We start from the raw sequence: 17725 nt of genomic DNA on the forward strand, positions 1-17725 counted from the left end.
TGTGTCTTTTGCTGTAGTAATCTTTTTTTTTTTAACTAAGCATTTACTGTCCTTTTGGCCATCCCCCATCAGCCAGCCACTGATGGCAATTTCGGCCAGATGAGAACATGCATGTGTCCGTCCACTTTCCTTCACGGGATCTGCTCTTGCCCAAAGCCAAAGCGATCAGGAAAGGTCAGCATTTGGGATGCACGCAGGGCATGGAGGCAACCTCAATGAACGCTCCGAAGGAGGACTCGAGCTGCTTTGGAGAGTGGCAACAATGGAATGTGTGTGTTTGAAGCAAGGGGAATTAATGGCAATGTGTCTTTTACTCTAACAAGCATTTTAAATTGAATGCGTTCACTGTAGTTTTGATGACACCTTGTACTGATCTCCTAGAACCAGTCCCCCTGCACCAGAGAATATAAATTCTACCAGCTCCTGGCTCCCCATTGCAACACTTATTTAGGAAAATCTTCCTGTGTGCTGCATTTCCCTATTTGGCACCAAAGTCAGTAGTGTATTTACTGCACAGAGTTTTTGCTTGTATTCTGAGTTTTCTGATTTTAAACATCAGTGTGGAAAAGTCAGACATGGATCAGGAGTGAGGACCTGTATGGGGGGCACTGTCAGTCCTCTTCCAGCCTCTCTGCCCTGGTTTCCTTCTCTTCAAAGTGAAGACAGCCAGGCCTGACTCCTATCCCTGTTGCCTTAGCAGAGCATCACTGTCGCAGACTGGATGACTTCCAAAGGAAGTGAGTGTATTTCGTGCAGCTCTGGAGGCCGGGGACCTCAGAGCCCAGGGGTAGTGTCTGTGAGCTCTTTCTTCCTCAGGGAGACTTCAGTCCCCTGTCATGTGGCCACACAGGAAGCCCGTCTCCCCAGACCATGTTTCCTCTTCTTCTAGATTCACAGGCAACCACGGGGCCTCTTATGCCTGCACCTAATCCTCCCCAGGGCCCTGCCTCCAGGAGCCAGGATATCACCAGTGTGAGACTCTGGGCTTTACATTTCAGCAGAAGCTTTGGGGTGGGGAAGCTCCTGGACCATAGCAGCTGATAATGCCTCTCCTATAGGTTGTTTGGTGATTGACAGTGGTCAGAACAGTGCCTGGCCTGTGCTGAATGCTTAGTAGTGTAATCCAGTGAATTCCCTGGCAGACAGGGGTGATGCTATCCCCAGAGGCAGCCCTGAAGTCAGTTTTGGTTGTCACAAGGGAGGGGGTACCAGCCAAGACAGATGGAAGACGGCTCTGCCAAGTGCCCTACCCTGCCCTCTATAGGGCTCTTCCGGCCCCAAAGAGCAATGGTGTTGGCATCGGAATCATAAAAAGGGCTCCTTTTACAAAGTATGAAAATGAGTGAGAAGTAGCAATTGTAATAGCTAAATACAGACTTGCTTCTGTTTTAGAAAACTTTAACTCACTAAAAATGGTCTTTGCTCAGTAAAAACATTCTGCTTCTCTCTTCTTGCATCTTGTGATCATCTCATCTACGTTAGTCTGCTTAACACCCTTCTACCGGAAAACAGTAACAGAGAGTGGCCTTTGTGTGTCTGAGGGGAGACAGACCTGAGTGTGTTCTGTAAATATTTCCTCTCTTACACTTACGGCTCATTAAGAAAATATTTCTTCTTGGTAGAAACGTAACTTTGAACCTAGCCGGGGCGGGGCCCCTCACATGTCAGAGGAGGAGAATTACTCAGTACAGGGAGCAAGACAGGTGGTTTCTTCATGTGTTCACAGAGCTGAGGTCCTGCTTTTATGAAACCACTTGGCAAAATCGACTGTGAAGACAGAGTTAACTTCTCTTCCGTAGAGAAGCAGGAAAAGGTGGAGGTGCTCATTATTATTTTTATTCATTTCAGTTCTTCACGTTGTTCTTAATTCTGTTTTCCTATGCATCCTGATGACTAGAAAATTTTGTTTTATGGAGAAACCTTGACAGGTTGGTGAAAACTCCGTGTCTCGGGTCGAGTGGGACTCTGCTGCTGTGCCGTCCAGTTGTGCACCCCAGAGCTTGGTCCCGCATTGATCCTTGGTAGCTGAGTGCATCAGGGGACCAGGCCAGGACTGGAGGTGGGACTGAGTTCAAGGTGGGGTCCAGGGAGGGGGAAGGAGGGGCAAGGGCAGGTGCTGGGGATAGATATGAACAAAATGTCTTATAGACATTGCAACACCCCAAAATGTGACCCTGGTGGGAGACAGGCCAAAGACAGTGACAGCCGGGTGAAGATGTCTCAGTTACATGTGCATATGAATCAGCCAAATGAAACCCACTAACCTGAATAGCCAATTTTTTTAAAGTGAAAAAGAAAAAAAGAAGCCTAAAAACGTCAGGCGTTCTAGGCTTGAGTTGAACCCATTATTGCAAAGGCTTTAGGCGGGTTCCTTTCCATGTAATAAGGAGGTTCCTGTACCTGAATCCGGTAACTCTTCTTTTACAATCCCATAACTCGGATCAAACCTCTGGTCTGCAGACACTTGTGTACCAGAGGCCGATCACACCCAAGTGCCTCTGCTACACAGACACAAACGCACTTAGGTTAGGGCCAAAGGAAGGAGGTAAGACACACTGCTCTTCCAGGGGTCCTGGCCCCCCAGAACAGGAATGTGGCAGACGAATGTGCAGAAGTGAGGTGCGGACCAGAGGAGACAGACTCTGTGAAGCCAGGATCGCAGACCAGGGCAGCTGGAAGGTGTTTTAGAAAACTGGAAGAGGACGGAGGCCTGAAACTGAGGCAAACTACCCTGGGGCAAAATAACACTTCCTTCAAGATCTGTCTGGCTTCCTTGTGCCAAACAGACACCCGCTGTGAGGAACATCAAGAATACAATGGAAAGTGATCTTCTCTATTTCTGAATGAGAAAGGGATGGATTTTCTTCATAGACTGCACAGGATTCAAAATCTTAGAATAAAAATAAATTCAGCAGGTTGATATATAGCTGCCATGTTCAAGCACAAGTGAAGTTTTGTTTGGTGCCTGTGTTTACTTCGAAAACATAGATTTTCCATTCTTTGAACATGGATTTAAGTATTTAAGTGTACATGAGAATGCCTGCCTGTGTCTCTCCAGCAATCTCAGCCTGACTTGCACCGTCAGCCCAAGGGACCAGGGTGACTTAGGAGACTTTCCGTCACTGTGATTTCCAATGTGCCATCCTCAAGTTTCAGGCTGGCCGCGCTCTTCAGCTGGGAGGCATCTCAGCAAGGCCCCGTGGGCAGGCTCCTGCCTGTCCCCTAAGGGGACCGTGGCAGCTTCCTGAGCTGGACGGGCCATGGTTGGTGGTTTCGGTGGAAATACCAGCGTGCACTCTTGGAGGAAGCTGGGCCCGCCAGCTGTGGGGAGTTGAGGCCACGGACCTACGGCCACTCTGCATCAGTGGGGTCCCGTGTCTCTTGTTTTGCTCCTTGATTTTGTTTTGTGAAGTGCTATGCACATGGTCATTTTTTGCCAGTCCTCTTTCCAAACCAGGTTCTGGCTCCTTGGTAGTCTATGAAAAGATAGCTGTTTCCGGAGACCACCAAGAAATGCCCGGGAATAGCTCTCAAACACACATGTCTGGTAAACATTTTACCTGGCCAATTCAGAATAAGTTCTTACTTAAGGTGGTTGATTCTACTGTCTAGTCAAGGAAAGGATGGTGTTAGGCAGATCGATAGGTGAAAATATTATTTGAGCCATTTCTCTGGGTACCCGAAAGACTGAGTCTTGGGACTGGGGCCCATTCTGCGACTTCATGCATCACTGGACCATGCTGCCCTGCACCTATGGGTGCTCCTTAAGTACTGCATACTTTGATTTGATCTCCTGGTAAATATATATTCAAGACTGGAATAATTTATTGCATTAATGTGAACAGAACCTCCAGTTTGAAAAACAAATGCAGAGAAAAATGAAAATAAACATAAAGCCGACAGATTTTAACCAGAGATTTTTTGAGTGCACAGTAAGTAGTAATCTGTCGTCATCATCTTTGCTATGACATTTCTTTGGAGGTCACATAAACAAGTAATATTAGCCGCCCATCCAGTTCAAAGCTCTCGGGAGTCAGTCAAGACTGGAATCTCGGCAGCCTGCCAACAGTGCTGCTGGGTATGTTTCAACTTTCCTGTAACAGCTACACACAGAGAAAGGCAGCAAATAAGTCAGCATCATGCTTCAAGTTTGCATTCGGCAGCAGCTCAATGCAGGGTTTTAATTAATGCTTCAATTAATGCTCACATGCGCGGAAGAGCCCACTTAGCATCTTAGCCACGGCTCCACAGTACCTGGGTGGGGAGAGTGTGTGTCAGCTGCTCTGAGCTTTATGCTAGAGAAGGCTACTTCTGTTGTCTTAAGTCTATACCCAGCAGCGGCTTCCACCACAGCCGTATACTCAGGATGAGCAAACTCCACTGGTGGCTTCTGCCAAAGAAGATGCTGTTCATTTCCCTCAGCATCATAAGTTTGATACTTTAAGTGCTAAATGTCAGAAGTGTGTGTGTGTGCATATGTGTCATGTTGGGGTTCCATTAATTAGAAAAATTAGCATTGATAGTGGTCTCTCATTAGAGATGCTTCTCTTGAAAAATTGCCACTCTCTATGTTACTTACTCCTACCATCACCGAAACTCCTCTTCCCCTCCAGCTCCTCCTGTGGAGCCTTCTCAGAAGGTTGTCAACCATGGCAACTACATGGCTTTCGCTCTGTAGCATGTTCCCCTGTTCTTGGGGCATCTTCTCTTTCCTCTCTGTCCATCCATTTAGTGTCGTTGCCAGGTCAAAGCTCAGAACTCTTTGTGGGGCTCCACTGCCATGTACATGTCATCTGTATATAACAACAAAATGAATTGTATTTAAGAGGGGAGAACTGAAAACATTTTGGAGACACGTTCCAACATTGCATGAACAGGCTGTAAGAATCCTATTGTTTGTACCTTAAAACAGGGTGCCTGAAGCTTGATCCATATAGAGATTTATGTTCAACTTTAAGGGCAAAGAACTTTTCATTACCTGCTGCCAATTCTAAAAGATGATGGGAATTACTTCCGTCTGGTACAAGTTATCCTTTCATGCAAAACCTAGTCAGAGAATTCAAAAAGTAAGGAGCCAGAGCTTCATCAAACTCATGGAAGGAACCGTGCTAACCACTTTGGGCTCGCTTTTCTTGTAAGCCGATAGTGAGGTGTGTGGGAGCAGCTAACCCTCGCGACTGTCAGTCTTTGGAGGGATCTACAAGAGAATCTAGGACTTAGCAGGGCACACTGGCTTAGGTCAGAGCCAAGATCAAACTGTGAACCACAAGGGGAAGAAAGCTTCGCAGACAGGACGCTTTTTAGAGTAGACCATGCCCGATGAATATGATGAGGCTTGTCAGCCGTGACTAACAAAGGCACTCCAGATTGGAGTGGAGAACATCGGAGCAGATTCTCTGGGCAGTCCAGGGTGCACAGGTACCTCACAGGTGGTGTAGCTGGGAGAATGAGTTGAGCCTTGGAGTGTGGAGAGCTGAGAATAAGGGATGCACCATTTCATGTTTACATTAGGTTGACACATGTGCACCATGTTCATGTATTCAGCACACACATACAGATTTCCATGGAAAGTAGATAGATTAGTCAGTTTTCCTGACACTGGGACAAAATACCTGATGTCCCAAACTTAAAGGAGGAGAAATTTATTTTTAGCTCATGATTTCAGAGAGTTCTGTCCATGGTAAATTTGCTTAAAGGCAAAAACATCACGGTAGAAGATCACAGTGGAGAAAAGCTGCCCAACTTATGACATCCAGAAAAGAGAGCAGAAACAGAGTCAAGAAGAACAGCCTGGTGACCAGATCCACTCCCCAAGTTCATGCCCCTGGGACTACTTCTTCTAGCTAGGTCCTACCTCCTAATAGTCCTTTGCACTACGAACTAATCAATGGGTTAAGCCAGTGATGAGGTTGTATCCTTGCAGTCCAGTATCTCCACAGGAGCCTGGTAACCAAGTCCAGTTGACAGTTAAGATGAACGGGCTCTGTGGGTCTCCACTGAGGAGGTAAACGCTGTTATCAGGAGCATGAGCTACCTCCATCCTACAGGCCAGGTGGGAAGAAGGGGAATAATACAAAAGCCAGACAGATTGCACTGGGAGAAGAAAGGAGGAAGACAGCCTCCAAGAGAAGCTAATCAGGCAAAGCTGGAATGGGACAGTGGCACTGGGAGGGGAGACCTTGTCACACAGTGTGCTGGTGGCTTTGTATCAGGACAGCAGTGACCAGAGCGCTAAGCCAGAGTCATCACAGTAAGAACAGAAATGACATGCATCCTAAGGGAAACAGAAACAGAAATTGAATTGAAAGTGAGGACTTGAAGATAAAAAGCAATACGCATCTGCTATATTTAAATCCCAGAAATGGGGAAATGGAGATGTCTAAACTGGAAAATTGAGAGAAGGAAGAGATCTCGTAAAAGAAAACAAGAAAAAAAGAATTTCTGAAGAGGGCGTTCAAGCTGAAGTGATGATTGGCAGCCACATCCAGCTGCCATTTTTCCTGGATGAGCTACCAACATGACCTCTCGGTCACTACTCAGAGTGGGCTGGAGAATCTCTCGTCTGTGAGTAACAGCTGAAGCTGCGGAGACTTCTGGGCTTCCACGGGACGTGGCGCCAAGTGCAGAGTAAATGAGACTGGATGGCTGAGATCCAAGGTCCCAGGCGCAGGGGACAGAGAGATGGGGAGTGCGGAGGGGCTGCCTAGCCCATGCAGAAGGGCTCATAGCAGCCATGAGCTGACACGGGTGGAGTCAGAGGGGGCTGCTACTGTTGTGTGTGTGTGAACTGAGTGATCTCTCAGCAATCCACTTCACCAAGAATATGACTCATTAAACACATATAAATGCATAAATGTATACCTTTATACGCATTCTAGTTCTCGGTCTTCTCAACTGTCTTTTTGATTTTTAACAAAAAATAGGAATAACCAGCAATATCAAAGTTCATCCTGAAGAAGGGTCCCCCATGTGGCTGCACTGGCTGCCTGCCTTGCTGCACCGTAGAGGTGACCTGTCTCCCTCCACCCCTTCATGGAGCACAGGCCTGGCGAAGCTGAAGCCGCTTTGCAATCAAGTGGAACACAGGGCAATCTAGAGGACTTTGGGAGTGGAAAAAGGAGGAGACGGTGGGCCCAGCCCCGAGCACATCTCCGGGCAAAGCACAGCACCTGGTCTCCAGGGGAAGGCACCCCTGCGACACAGGCTTGCTGACACTTTGTCCGCCTGCCTGTTCTAATCTTGGCCCGCAGGACTCAGCAGAGGAACACAATGTGCAGCTGTCATCAGGGTCCCCTCCTTGCTGCCTCCCCTTTCCACGACTGCTCCTTCTCACCCTCTACCCAGGGAGCACAGGGTGACTCCTGCTCTGGGCCTGCACGTTCGTCCTTGGAGGTGCTGTCCTCTTCCTGCCGTGGTGACTGCTGCACCCGATGCGCCCCCTTGATCCTGGACTCAGCTCTGCCTCCTGCCCTGCGGGCTGTGCTGCCATCGTCATGGCAACTCCCCCCTAGCTGGGGCTCTTCTGGCTTTTGCAACCCCCGGGAAGTAATGCACTAGTCTGTTGAGCTGATTTGAACTAAATGACTTGGTTTCTGGGGGACTGGGCATGCTCACATCGAGGTTCCACACACCTACAGCCCCAGCAGCCAGTCCAGGTGCAGAGCCATCAACAGAATGGGCTTTGTCCTGCCTTGGTCACCACATTCTGCAAAGGCCGAGCACACACCCCTTCTCCCTGTCCCCCGATTACAGATGCAGAGCTCCTCCTCACCTCGGATTCCTTGCAGCCCTGTCCTAGGCAGGAGCAGCGTGGATCTCGATTCCACATTGTATTTCTGAGAATGTGCCAGGCAGGGCTGTGTCTTATCATCTCTCTATCCTTGAGAGGAAAGAAGTGCTTCCAGAACAGTGTGAATTAAATGAAGGCAGCAATGTCCATGTCCCCTGAGGACAACAAGGGCTGAGCTAGAAAATAACTGGCAGATATGACAATAATACTAAAAATTAACAGTGGTGCCTGAGAAGGGGAAGTCACTATGCCAGGCACTGCTTAAATGTGCCAGTCAAGTGACCTCTTTAAAGCTCATAGCTTTGTATCCACGAAGGAACAATTTCCTCCCAATGAGGAGATCCAGGCGAAGAGACAGCTATGTCCACACCCAGGTAAATGGCGCCAGTGAGGAGCCCAGGGTGTTTGGACTCAAGCGGGACTCGGCTGTCTCCAGAGAGGGTCGCTGCTGAACTTCACAGTCTATCAGTTTCAGAGACTCGGGCCCCTGAGGGACGGACACTCCCTACACAGACACCCAGGAAGCTAAGTATTTTGAGTGTTACTGAGCAGTGCAGTGCACTGTGCTGTTTGGTTTGCCTCAGCTCACAGTCAGGTATTTAACCCACCCAACTGCATTGAACAGTCGGTGGCAAAACCATTTTGAAGAGAAATGGAGAAAGGTCCTGAGAAGCTGGGTTCTTACACCATCATGGCTGTTCACTTGGTTCACAGTGAAGCAGGTTGCAAGTGAAGAAGCAGTGGGTAGGAAGAGCATTTCACAATGACCTCCCTGTTTATTGTCTGAGTGCTCCAGTGGTGTGGCCAGGCTCAGCCCAGTTGCTGAAGGACTTTCCAGGGAGATAGAAAACAGACCAGCAAAGAGGATGCACAAGTCTACTCCCTGACAAAGCTGACACCGGTGCAGGGAATGTAGGCATAACCTCTGCTGCTGTCCCCGGCTTTTCCCGAGTAAGCCTAAGGTGTCCCCAAACATCAGCAGCGTGCAGAAGGCGACTGGCTGTGGGGTGACTTTCCGCTGTGCTCACCAGTGGACCCACCGGTGGATGCTGGCTGATGGTGCTACAGGGGGACACGGCCTGGTCAGAGGTCACTCACTGGGGTGACCCTGAAGGGTGGGCTCCTGCCCCAGCTCCACGCTTCTCCCTGCTTCCTGGCTGCCACAGGATGAGCAGCTTTCTCCTCCATACCCTTCCACTGTGCTGCTTCCTCCTTGGATCCAGCCTAACCTGGACTGAACCAAAATAACTGTCTCCTCCTTTAAGCTGTGAGTGTTGGGTGTTTTGTCCCAGCACCTGGGAGAGTGACTGGTCCATTTACTTCCAGCTTCTTATTCCAGGCCTCTGGCCTCCTCATCCTGCTTCATTATCCCCTTTCCAGATCAAAATGGACTTTTGCCTTTCAAGGGGCCAGTTACGGTTTTGATATTTCCAAGAGGGAACAGCCTAGAGGCCTGCTCTGCCCACTTACAACTTTGGGGAGTGGGAGTCACATGGGTAGAGTCAGACTGTGGGCCTGTCCACTGTGCTGCAGGAGACCTGAAGACAGGGAGGCAGGTGGTGCTGCTTGCAGCTTCCTTCCCACACCCTGGGCAGGCCAGGTCTGAAGCAGTGCAAAGAACATGCTTCCCCAGAGACCAGTGGAAAATGAGGGCCCTCTGCACAAGGAACTTTGCCTTCACCTTTCAAGGTAGTGCAATTAAGCTGCAAAATGGCACCCTTTGTATCTGTCTGTCTATTTATTGAAATTGTCTGTAATTGACAAGGCCTTTAGATTTCAGAGCGCTCCTTTGGCAAAATGAGCTTGGTAGTTTTGATCAACTTTCAGTCTGCTGTCATTTATAGGCTTTTAAACTCAAAGGATCGCTATCTCCACTTCCTAACTCCTATCGATGCACCCCTACATTTGTGCCTCGCCCTGTGGACACAGCATGGTGCTGCGTTGAGGGCTGAGCCCCGGTGGCTGGGACATGTGTGATGGCTTTGCTACTCTGCACCTCAGGGAGGGTGGAGAGGCTCCAGCTTCCTCCCAAGGTGCCCTGAACTTCCTCAGGGGAGACTCAGTAGGAGGACTTCTCTCTGAAGACCTTGGCTTCCTGTCTCAGTCCTTGTCCTTCTGGTCCTTGCCTGGAGGCTCTGTGCAGCTCAGTCACCAAGATTGCAGGGAAAGGACTCCTGCCTGCCTAGGTGGCCTGGAGGCAGCCGGTCTTTGAGGATGGAGTTCGGCTCAAAAGCAGTTCCAAACCCAAAACCCCAGGCTGCTCCTCTCCCCACTTGCCCATCACCTGAATCCCCTTTGTGTAAGGTCTCAGCAGCCACTGGGAAGCAATTCGGGGGTGGGGGGTGCTGGGGGTGAGAAAACCAGGAAGGGGAAGTTGTAGAGCTCCTTCCAGTCCGAGCGGCTCCATCACCCTGTAGCATAAAGGAGCCGCTAAAGGACCCAACAGGCCCATGTCAGGATGCATGCGTGTGTGTGTGTGTGTGTGTGTGTGTGTGTGTGTGTGTGTGTGCACCTGTGTGCGTGTGTATGCTCTTTTGCAACCACAGGGAGCTACTGTGGAAGAACAGGCATTTCAACAAGATTGCAGCCACAATCCAGGCCAATCGGGAGGAGGGAGAAAGTCAGCCGGAAGTGCCTGGCTGTCTGGAGAGGAGGCGGAACCACTGGGAGAGAAATGAGGATAAAACCAGAGGAGACTGGAGGATGGAGGCAGGCTCTTGAGCTTGGGCTTCAGATGCTCCTGTGGATCTGGACTTGGTGCTGTGACAAAGGTCAGAGGCCAGGACACTGGAGATTGTGGGTGACAGCAGATGGGAGGTAGCGAGGCGGGCTGAGGTGACCCAGGGATCCATGGAGGCTGGCCAAGCCGGAGCAGACACAGCATCCAGCTGAAACTGCAGACAGGCTTTCCTCCAGTGGGCAGGTGGGGTCGGGCCAGGGAGAGCAGACCCAGGACCACGCACAGTGCCACCTTCCCACATCCCTGCTCCTGGCCTCCCGGCCCTGAGGATGGGCTCAGGGATCAGGCCTGGATGCCTGCATGGAGGCGCAGATGTGGTGGAGTTCAGGCAGCACTCTTAGCCTGACTTTCTTCCCCACCAATCCTGACGGAGCTGGAGCTCTTTCCAGCCCCAGAGCCTCTTCCTCCCCTTCCTGAGAATTTGGGATGCTTTGCAGGGACGGGGCTTATCGTCAGTCCTAGGAAATAGGCAGACCACTCCACAGAGCAGGGCAGATTTACTGACTTCTCCAAAGGGCTTGGAAATTCATCTGAGGCGTAAGTATTGATGTGTGGGTGATGGTTAAATGGACGAGTGTGCTTTATTGTTGTAATAAACTTTTTTGAAGTTTTTCTATAAAATTAATACAGCGATCACTAAGGCAAAACAGTGGTGTTTGGAAATGGCCCTAAATAAGTGAAGGTTAGAATCAGGCTGCAAATGCTGCTTAGCCCTGCAGGCCACACGGAAGCTGGGGTGGCCTCGGCTCCCAGGATCTTAGGGGTGTTTTTGTCGCCCAAGCAGCTGGCGTCTCATGGCCTGGGGAGGAGAGGTGGACAGGAGCTGTGTGGTCCCACTCTGCCTCACGGAGTTCTCCCCTTACTGGGGAAGACAGGTTGGGTGTTCGTGTGTGTGCGCGTGTCTGTGGGTGTGCCTGTGTGTGTGGTACAGGAGAGGAACTCTGAGCCTTTGAACTAAGCGACGTTTCCATCCCAGTTTTTATTTTGAGACAGGATCCTGCTGAGATGCTGAATTGTCCAGGCTGGGCTCAAACTTGCAAGCCTCCTGCCTCAGCCTTTGAGGGCTTGGATTGCAGGTATGCACTGCCTTGACCGGCTAAGGGCTTCCCTGTTCTGGATGAGCTTTCCTATATGATCCCTGTTCACCGTAGTGTTTGGTAATATCGGCACTGGGGATTGGAAGGTGCCTGGGGCAGTAGGTGGAGGTGTGGCCTCCTGGCTCAGGCACAGTCGGGCCTCCCCACAGAAGGACAACAGTGTTTGTCCCAGGTTGGGAAAGTGGCTGTGAAGCTTGAGGTGCTATGGAACTAACTCAGTGACAGTCCCGACATTCTCAGGAGGCTCCTGTCCCCAGAGCAGGTTGAGGTCAAACCGCATCCAGGTTTGAGAGCCACACACATTGCCTGCAAATAGAATAAGCAACAGGAAGGGTTCCTTGTTCAAGGGGCGCTGGAGGCATCTGGGGCTCCTGTGTGTCGAGTCCCTGTGCTCCGGGCCCACACCCACTCACGCGCCCTCAGTGTGACCTCCCGGGGAGTCCTGAGGACCCTGGATGCTTGCTGACCTCAAGCTCTGGCCTCAGGCCAAGGTCTGGGCCTTTGCTGTGGTCCCCCACTCAGGCCACCCCCTCAGGTGGGTTTCGCCCTCTGGCTCTGTGCAGCCGTCTCTCTGATGTTGGACTCACACAGCTGAGTCCACCTGCTGCCAGGAGCTGCTCCCTGGACCATTCCTACTGTGAATATCCCCCGCCAGAGGGTGCCCAGTAGGTGCTTTGGTATTTCCACAATCTCAGCAGAAATCTGTCATCATCTTTCTCTCGTTTTATATGAAGATTTTTTTATCATCACATATCTAGTGAAGAACAGGAAGGAATTGTAAAATCAGAAGTAGCCGTATCCTTCCAATGGTTGGGAAAAGTTACTCTCAGTCCTCCAAGGCTGCCCGTAATCCTATGACTGCCACTCACATATTATACCTTGCAAACTTCCTCTTTCAGATCAGTGCAAATCCTATTTGGAAAGGGCTTCCTCCACCTCTTCCAAAGGCACGAGGGCGATTGATCCCCTTACGTGTCAGTTGCTGAACAAGCACAGGCCTGGTCACCAGGGGGCTCACACCTGCCCAGTGGGAACAGAACATGGCCAGCCTTCCCTGCCTCTGTCTCTGGACATAGCTCATGTTCTGAGAGTTGGTGGTCTACGGAGAGCTGTGGGAGGGAAATTTCTTGCAGAAGTTTGCCTGTCTGCATTTGCAATTGAATATAGCTGTGGATATAAGGACAGTGTAAATAAGGCTGAGGAAATTAGAAATACTCGGAAACGCTAGTGGATGCTCCCAGAGTGTAAGAGAAGGAAACTCTTGCTTCCTCCATATGTGGAGACACAGTGCTCACACCTCCGAGCAGCCCGTGGGAGGAGGCTGTGCTCTCCCATGGATCCCTGTGTGGATATCCTACGAGAAGACTCCACTCCCAGGGTGGCTGAGAAAGTCACGCAGGGAGCAGCTTGTGTTGGTGACTCCTGGGTCTCTTCCCTGTGGGCAGGAGTGGAGCTGGGTAGGGGCTGTGGACCCCCACAGTGTGATCACCCCTGACCAGTGTGGAGAATGCCTTCTGTGAGAGTCAGCTTATGTGTTGCTAAGACCCAATTCCAACACCCACATCTCAGAGATAAATGGTTCATTTGGCTCACAGTTTCAGAAGGTTCAGTCTATGGTTGGCTGACTCCAAGGCAGGGACATCATGGCACAGGGGCATGGCAGAGGAAGGCTGCTTACCTCATGGTGACCAAGAAGCAGCCATAGGAACAGTGCCAGACAGGAAGGGGTGAGGGGCCAAATAGCGACCCCAAGGCCATGACTCCCTGACCAACCAGACACACAGAGGTGTGCTTTGTGAACCTCCTTGGCAGCTCCCAGCAGTTAAGTAGACAGGACTGAGCTGAGCCACCACACCCTCATCGAAGGTAAAGGCAAATCAGTGCTATGAGCCACACATCTCCTGTGTCAGGAGATCAGGACATCTGTCACTGTGATCATGCACTGACTAGAGCCCCAAAAGTCACTTAAACCAGAATTTATGGTATTTAATTTTTCTTTACATTAAACTTTTCAGTGTTTTGGAAGAATTAGAATAGATTGGTCCATGATATGGGTCCATAACATTTTTTCTTTTCCTTTCCCTATAAATCTCAGATGTTGACTAGGCAAACAATAGTTTACAGGTAACAAAATGCCTCTTTTCCCCAGTCAAAAGGAGCACAAGTATAGGCAGAACCTTGGCTCTACCTGCTGAGGCACTAATGAATGTGCTGGCAGGAAGGTGGTGACCCATGCATGGGAGACGCTAAGTACAGACACAGGCTTGAGGACGGATTAGACATTGTGTGCGTGTAGTGCTTAAGTGCCATCCACTTAAATCCAGGCTCTTGCCCCACAGTCAGGCAGGTTATTCTCTACCAGGCTGTATGGCCAGGTATAGTCACTGGTGGAGCACTGGCTCAGCATGCATGGGACCCTGGGTTCCATTCCCAGCACTGCAAAAGTAAATAAAGGAACTTCCCCAGAACTGGGGCATGGTGGCTCCCAGACCTTGAACCTCCAGCTCCCAGATCTAGGGACATAAATGCTCACCAGGAAAGCTAGCCACTGGGTAGCATTGTGATCTGGCAGCCTGAGCAGAGGAAGAGGGGATCCCGCTCATGGTTTCTGTGCTCCTGACATTTATAGAGTGGCAAAGGAGCCTCGCTCTCTCTGCGTGTTGTGAACTTGTGCGATGAAGCCCGAAGCAGCCTGAGGAGCGCTTGTTTAGTGGTCCGTGTTCAGAGCTTGGTGCATTTAAAGTTTACTCCTCTGGGAAAACACCACAGTGAAGCCTTTTATTTGAAATCATTATCTGATGCCTCCTATTCATCAGACAGCTTGGCTGTAGAAGAAACATGTGACTGTGGTGTGTTTGTAGTTAGGTCCAGCATGGAGGTGGCGTGGTTCATCTCCCACTGAACCTCTGTCCAGCACATAGAGAAGGCGTGCATGTGGGAGGCATCTCGCCACTGGTATTTTCTCTCCTGTGCATCCCACAGAGAGTACAAATGTGCAGATGGTTGTCATGAGAAGTGGACTTTCCTTTATCTTCCTGGGAAATCACATTGGGTGAATTAGAAGAAACCAAGGATAAGCACTCGGTCGTTCCTCACGGGGCTCGGGTTCACATCGGGATCACAGGGCACTGCTGACAGCCTCCCTCCTGCACCTTGAGCTTGGTCCTCCACTGTGTGCAGTGTGCACCTCTAATCCCAGGGCCACCGAGCACCCGAGGGCCCAGGACCTCACCAAAGCTCAAATAACCCAGAGAGGGAAAAACATAGGAAAAGCAAGTGTAGCCGGGGACCCACTAGCCCCGGAACACAAATGCGTTCTTCCTGACTCATCTCTCATCATTTGACCAGACGGGACACGTTGGCCATGGAGCTTGTGGTAAAGACACAAAGCGCACCTGCTGCTGACAGAACCATGGGCAGAGCGGGGCAGGAGTTCTCCTTCCGCCCTCTCCTGCGACCCCACAGCCCTGAGCGTGTGACGCCCTGGTGACCTGGGCAGGGAGTCCAGGCGTAGCTCATGTGAACACACTGGGGCTTGTGCAAAACACTGGGCGCTCACCCTGAGTGTGCAAAGGCCCCCAACAGCAGGGGTCCCCAGCCCTTTTGGGCAGCACAGACCATTTTCCTGCAACACAATTTTTCCACAGACGGGAGGGAAAGATGTCAGGAGGATTCGAGCACATTACACTTACTGTACACTTTATTTCTATTATTATGGCTTTGCCATATATAATGTGCGACCAGGATGCCTGGCATGCAGTCTACAGCAGGGTTCCGGGCCTGTGAGAGTCCCCGTCAAATTGAGCTGAGAGGAGGCAGAGCTCAGGCGGCAGTGGGAGTGACTGGGCGAAGACCGAAGGCTGGCGAAGCTTCCTTCCCTGCCCCGCGCCGTTCACCTCCTGCGGTACATCCAGTCCTAATGGCGCAGAGCGGGATGGTGCAGTGCAGGGCTCCGGCCTCAGCCCTGCTGCCCTCTCACTGACCCATTCCCCCGCATTCTCAGCCCTGTTCCCGAGGTCACTGTCTTCCCTGGAGAGCCGGAGCTGCACGCACTCTAGATCCCCAGCTCTGCCGAGTATTCTTTGGTCTGAACATCACCGTGGGTATTGAAAGGGGCTGGGCTGCGTACCTGCAGCTCGGGCTTCTCCAACAACTTGCAGGCTTGGAAGGGCCTCCGGTCCAAGCCAGCAGGTCTTCTCCTTGGCCTGTTATTTTCAGCAACGCAACAGGCTGTCTTCAGCTTTCTTCTCTCTTTCCCAAAGGGCGAGGCTGTGTGCATAGAAATGTCATTGTCCCGGATACCTGAAACCTCGACCCTCGGCCTGGCCTGGAGTCCTGTGTCTCACCAGTGGCCCCAAACGCCGTTTCTGACACGTGCACTGAGTTCGCTACTTGGGCTCTGGGATGGCTGCAGAGAAGCTCATTTGAATGGAGAAGTTATTTAAAGAAGAGTATTCATCAAAATATTGGGAACGAGTATCATTATTTATGTTCAGTCTGAATTTCCACTGCGATCCTGCCATCCTGAGACGTATGCTACCTTCTGCTGAATTAGTTACCTGACCCTTCCACGACTAGTAGATGAAGTCATTCATATAACAGATTCTGCACATCTTATCTTTACTCCAAATACTTTTATTTTTACTATTTTACTTGGTTTAAAATATTTTAAAGAATATATGTTACAAAGAAATTAAAAGTCCACCTAACACCTCAGGAGGACGTTGTCCTTTATTGTATTAACCTTTCCCAGGTTAAGGCTCTGCTCCACCCTGTCCCTCCATGTGGAACTCAGCAGATCCAGTCGCCCACCCTTGGTTTATTTTAATTAGAGCTCTAAGCAAGATTGTTGCATTAACTCTGGGACTGGTTCTTTGTTTAAATATTCCCTAAATGATAAAATTCTCAGGGCCTTTCTTGAGGGTCCAGCTACCCAGGCTTTAATGGGTATTATGTAACAGAGAAAGGACAGCTCATAAGCAAAACAGAGGGGACTTTTTGAGAATTAGTTTGTACAAATATTTGGGGACCTCATGTGAAATATAGTACTCTCTCTAGGATCCAAAAATCATGACCTGGACTCATGCTTGGTCCGTCATGGGCTGATGCACGTACAGCACCAGGTGCACCTGTTTTGCACCAGGAAGAAGGTAGCAGAGCAAGCGAGAGACCTTAGCAGCTTCTTTCTGCTCCTTTTATACTCTATCTAGGCTACTGGGATTAGGGCGGTGCCAACCAATCAGTGTGCTGGTTTTGCAATCACCAACCCTTAATCCCAGTATCACATGCTGTGGATTCAGCCACCTCTGAAAAAGCCCTATGATCGCATGAGGCTTTGAGGGGACATCTAGGCACAAACCAGAACACATGTCGTGCATTTTCAATTTCAGAAACTTCTATCCATGTTGTGCATTTTCAACTTCAACATCGGCTTGAAGCTGATGTTGTCACTGGAGCTAAAATATGTTCTATTTTCCTAAGTAAAAGATGGCACTGTTTCTAGAAAATAAATCATCGATATTTTGAAATAAATAGTGAAATTCCTTTTCATTCTGGGGTCTCAGAGGTGAAACTGTGACTCACAGTCATTGAGGCAACCTCACTGCGTTAAAGGCTGAGCCTCTCTGCTAGGTTCCAAGTCTCTTCAAGGAAAGGGCAGCGTCTGAAGTCACCTGCCTGTCCTGTGACGCTCCTAGCATGGGGCCTGCACCCAGTAGGAGCTCAATAAACATTTGGGCACTGCTCTGGATGTGAGGCTTTTCCCTGTTGGTTTGCTTCACTGACAGCTCCTGCAGAGGTGCCATTCTCACCTATGCCCCCAATAGCCAATGCTGCCTCCGTGGCATAAATGCCACAGTGGTGGGGAGGTGGTGTTTTAGCATAAGCTCTTGATTTTGTTCCAAATTCTCTTTCCTTCTTCCCTTCGCTCTCTGTCCTCCCGCCTGTCCTCCTCCTCTCTCTTTCCCTGTTGCCATCTCTCTTGTCTATGCTCCTCATTCCCGGTGCCTACAGATCCACGAGGCTCAGGCTCCATCACTGAGTGCATCATGAGCAGCTGAAGTCCAGGAGAACGAGACTCGAGATTTAGGTGTTCACGTA

The 17725-nt window shown here is 50.1% G+C and overlaps 1 long non-coding RNA gene across 1 annotated transcript in view; it reads left to right on the top strand.

Moving 5' to 3' along the window:
* LOC147824595 (uncharacterized) overlaps positions 1 to 17457 on the top strand; it is a 38322-nt gene extending 20865 nt beyond the window's left edge. The window contains exon 4 of the long non-coding RNA XR_015442167.1: positions 15889 to 17457. This is a non-coding gene — a long non-coding RNA (uncharacterized LOC147824595). The remainder of the gene's footprint in view (positions 1 to 15888) is intronic.
* The last annotated feature ends 268 nt before the right edge of the window (positions 17458 to 17725 follow it).

This window comes from Heterocephalus glaber, unplaced genomic scaffold (assembly GCF_053883595.1).
Source record: "Heterocephalus glaber isolate CG9 unplaced genomic scaffold, H.glaber_assembly_v1.0 deba00001537, whole genome shotgun sequence".
Taxonomy (NCBI): Eukaryota; Metazoa; Chordata; class Mammalia; order Rodentia; family Bathyergidae; genus Heterocephalus; species Heterocephalus glaber.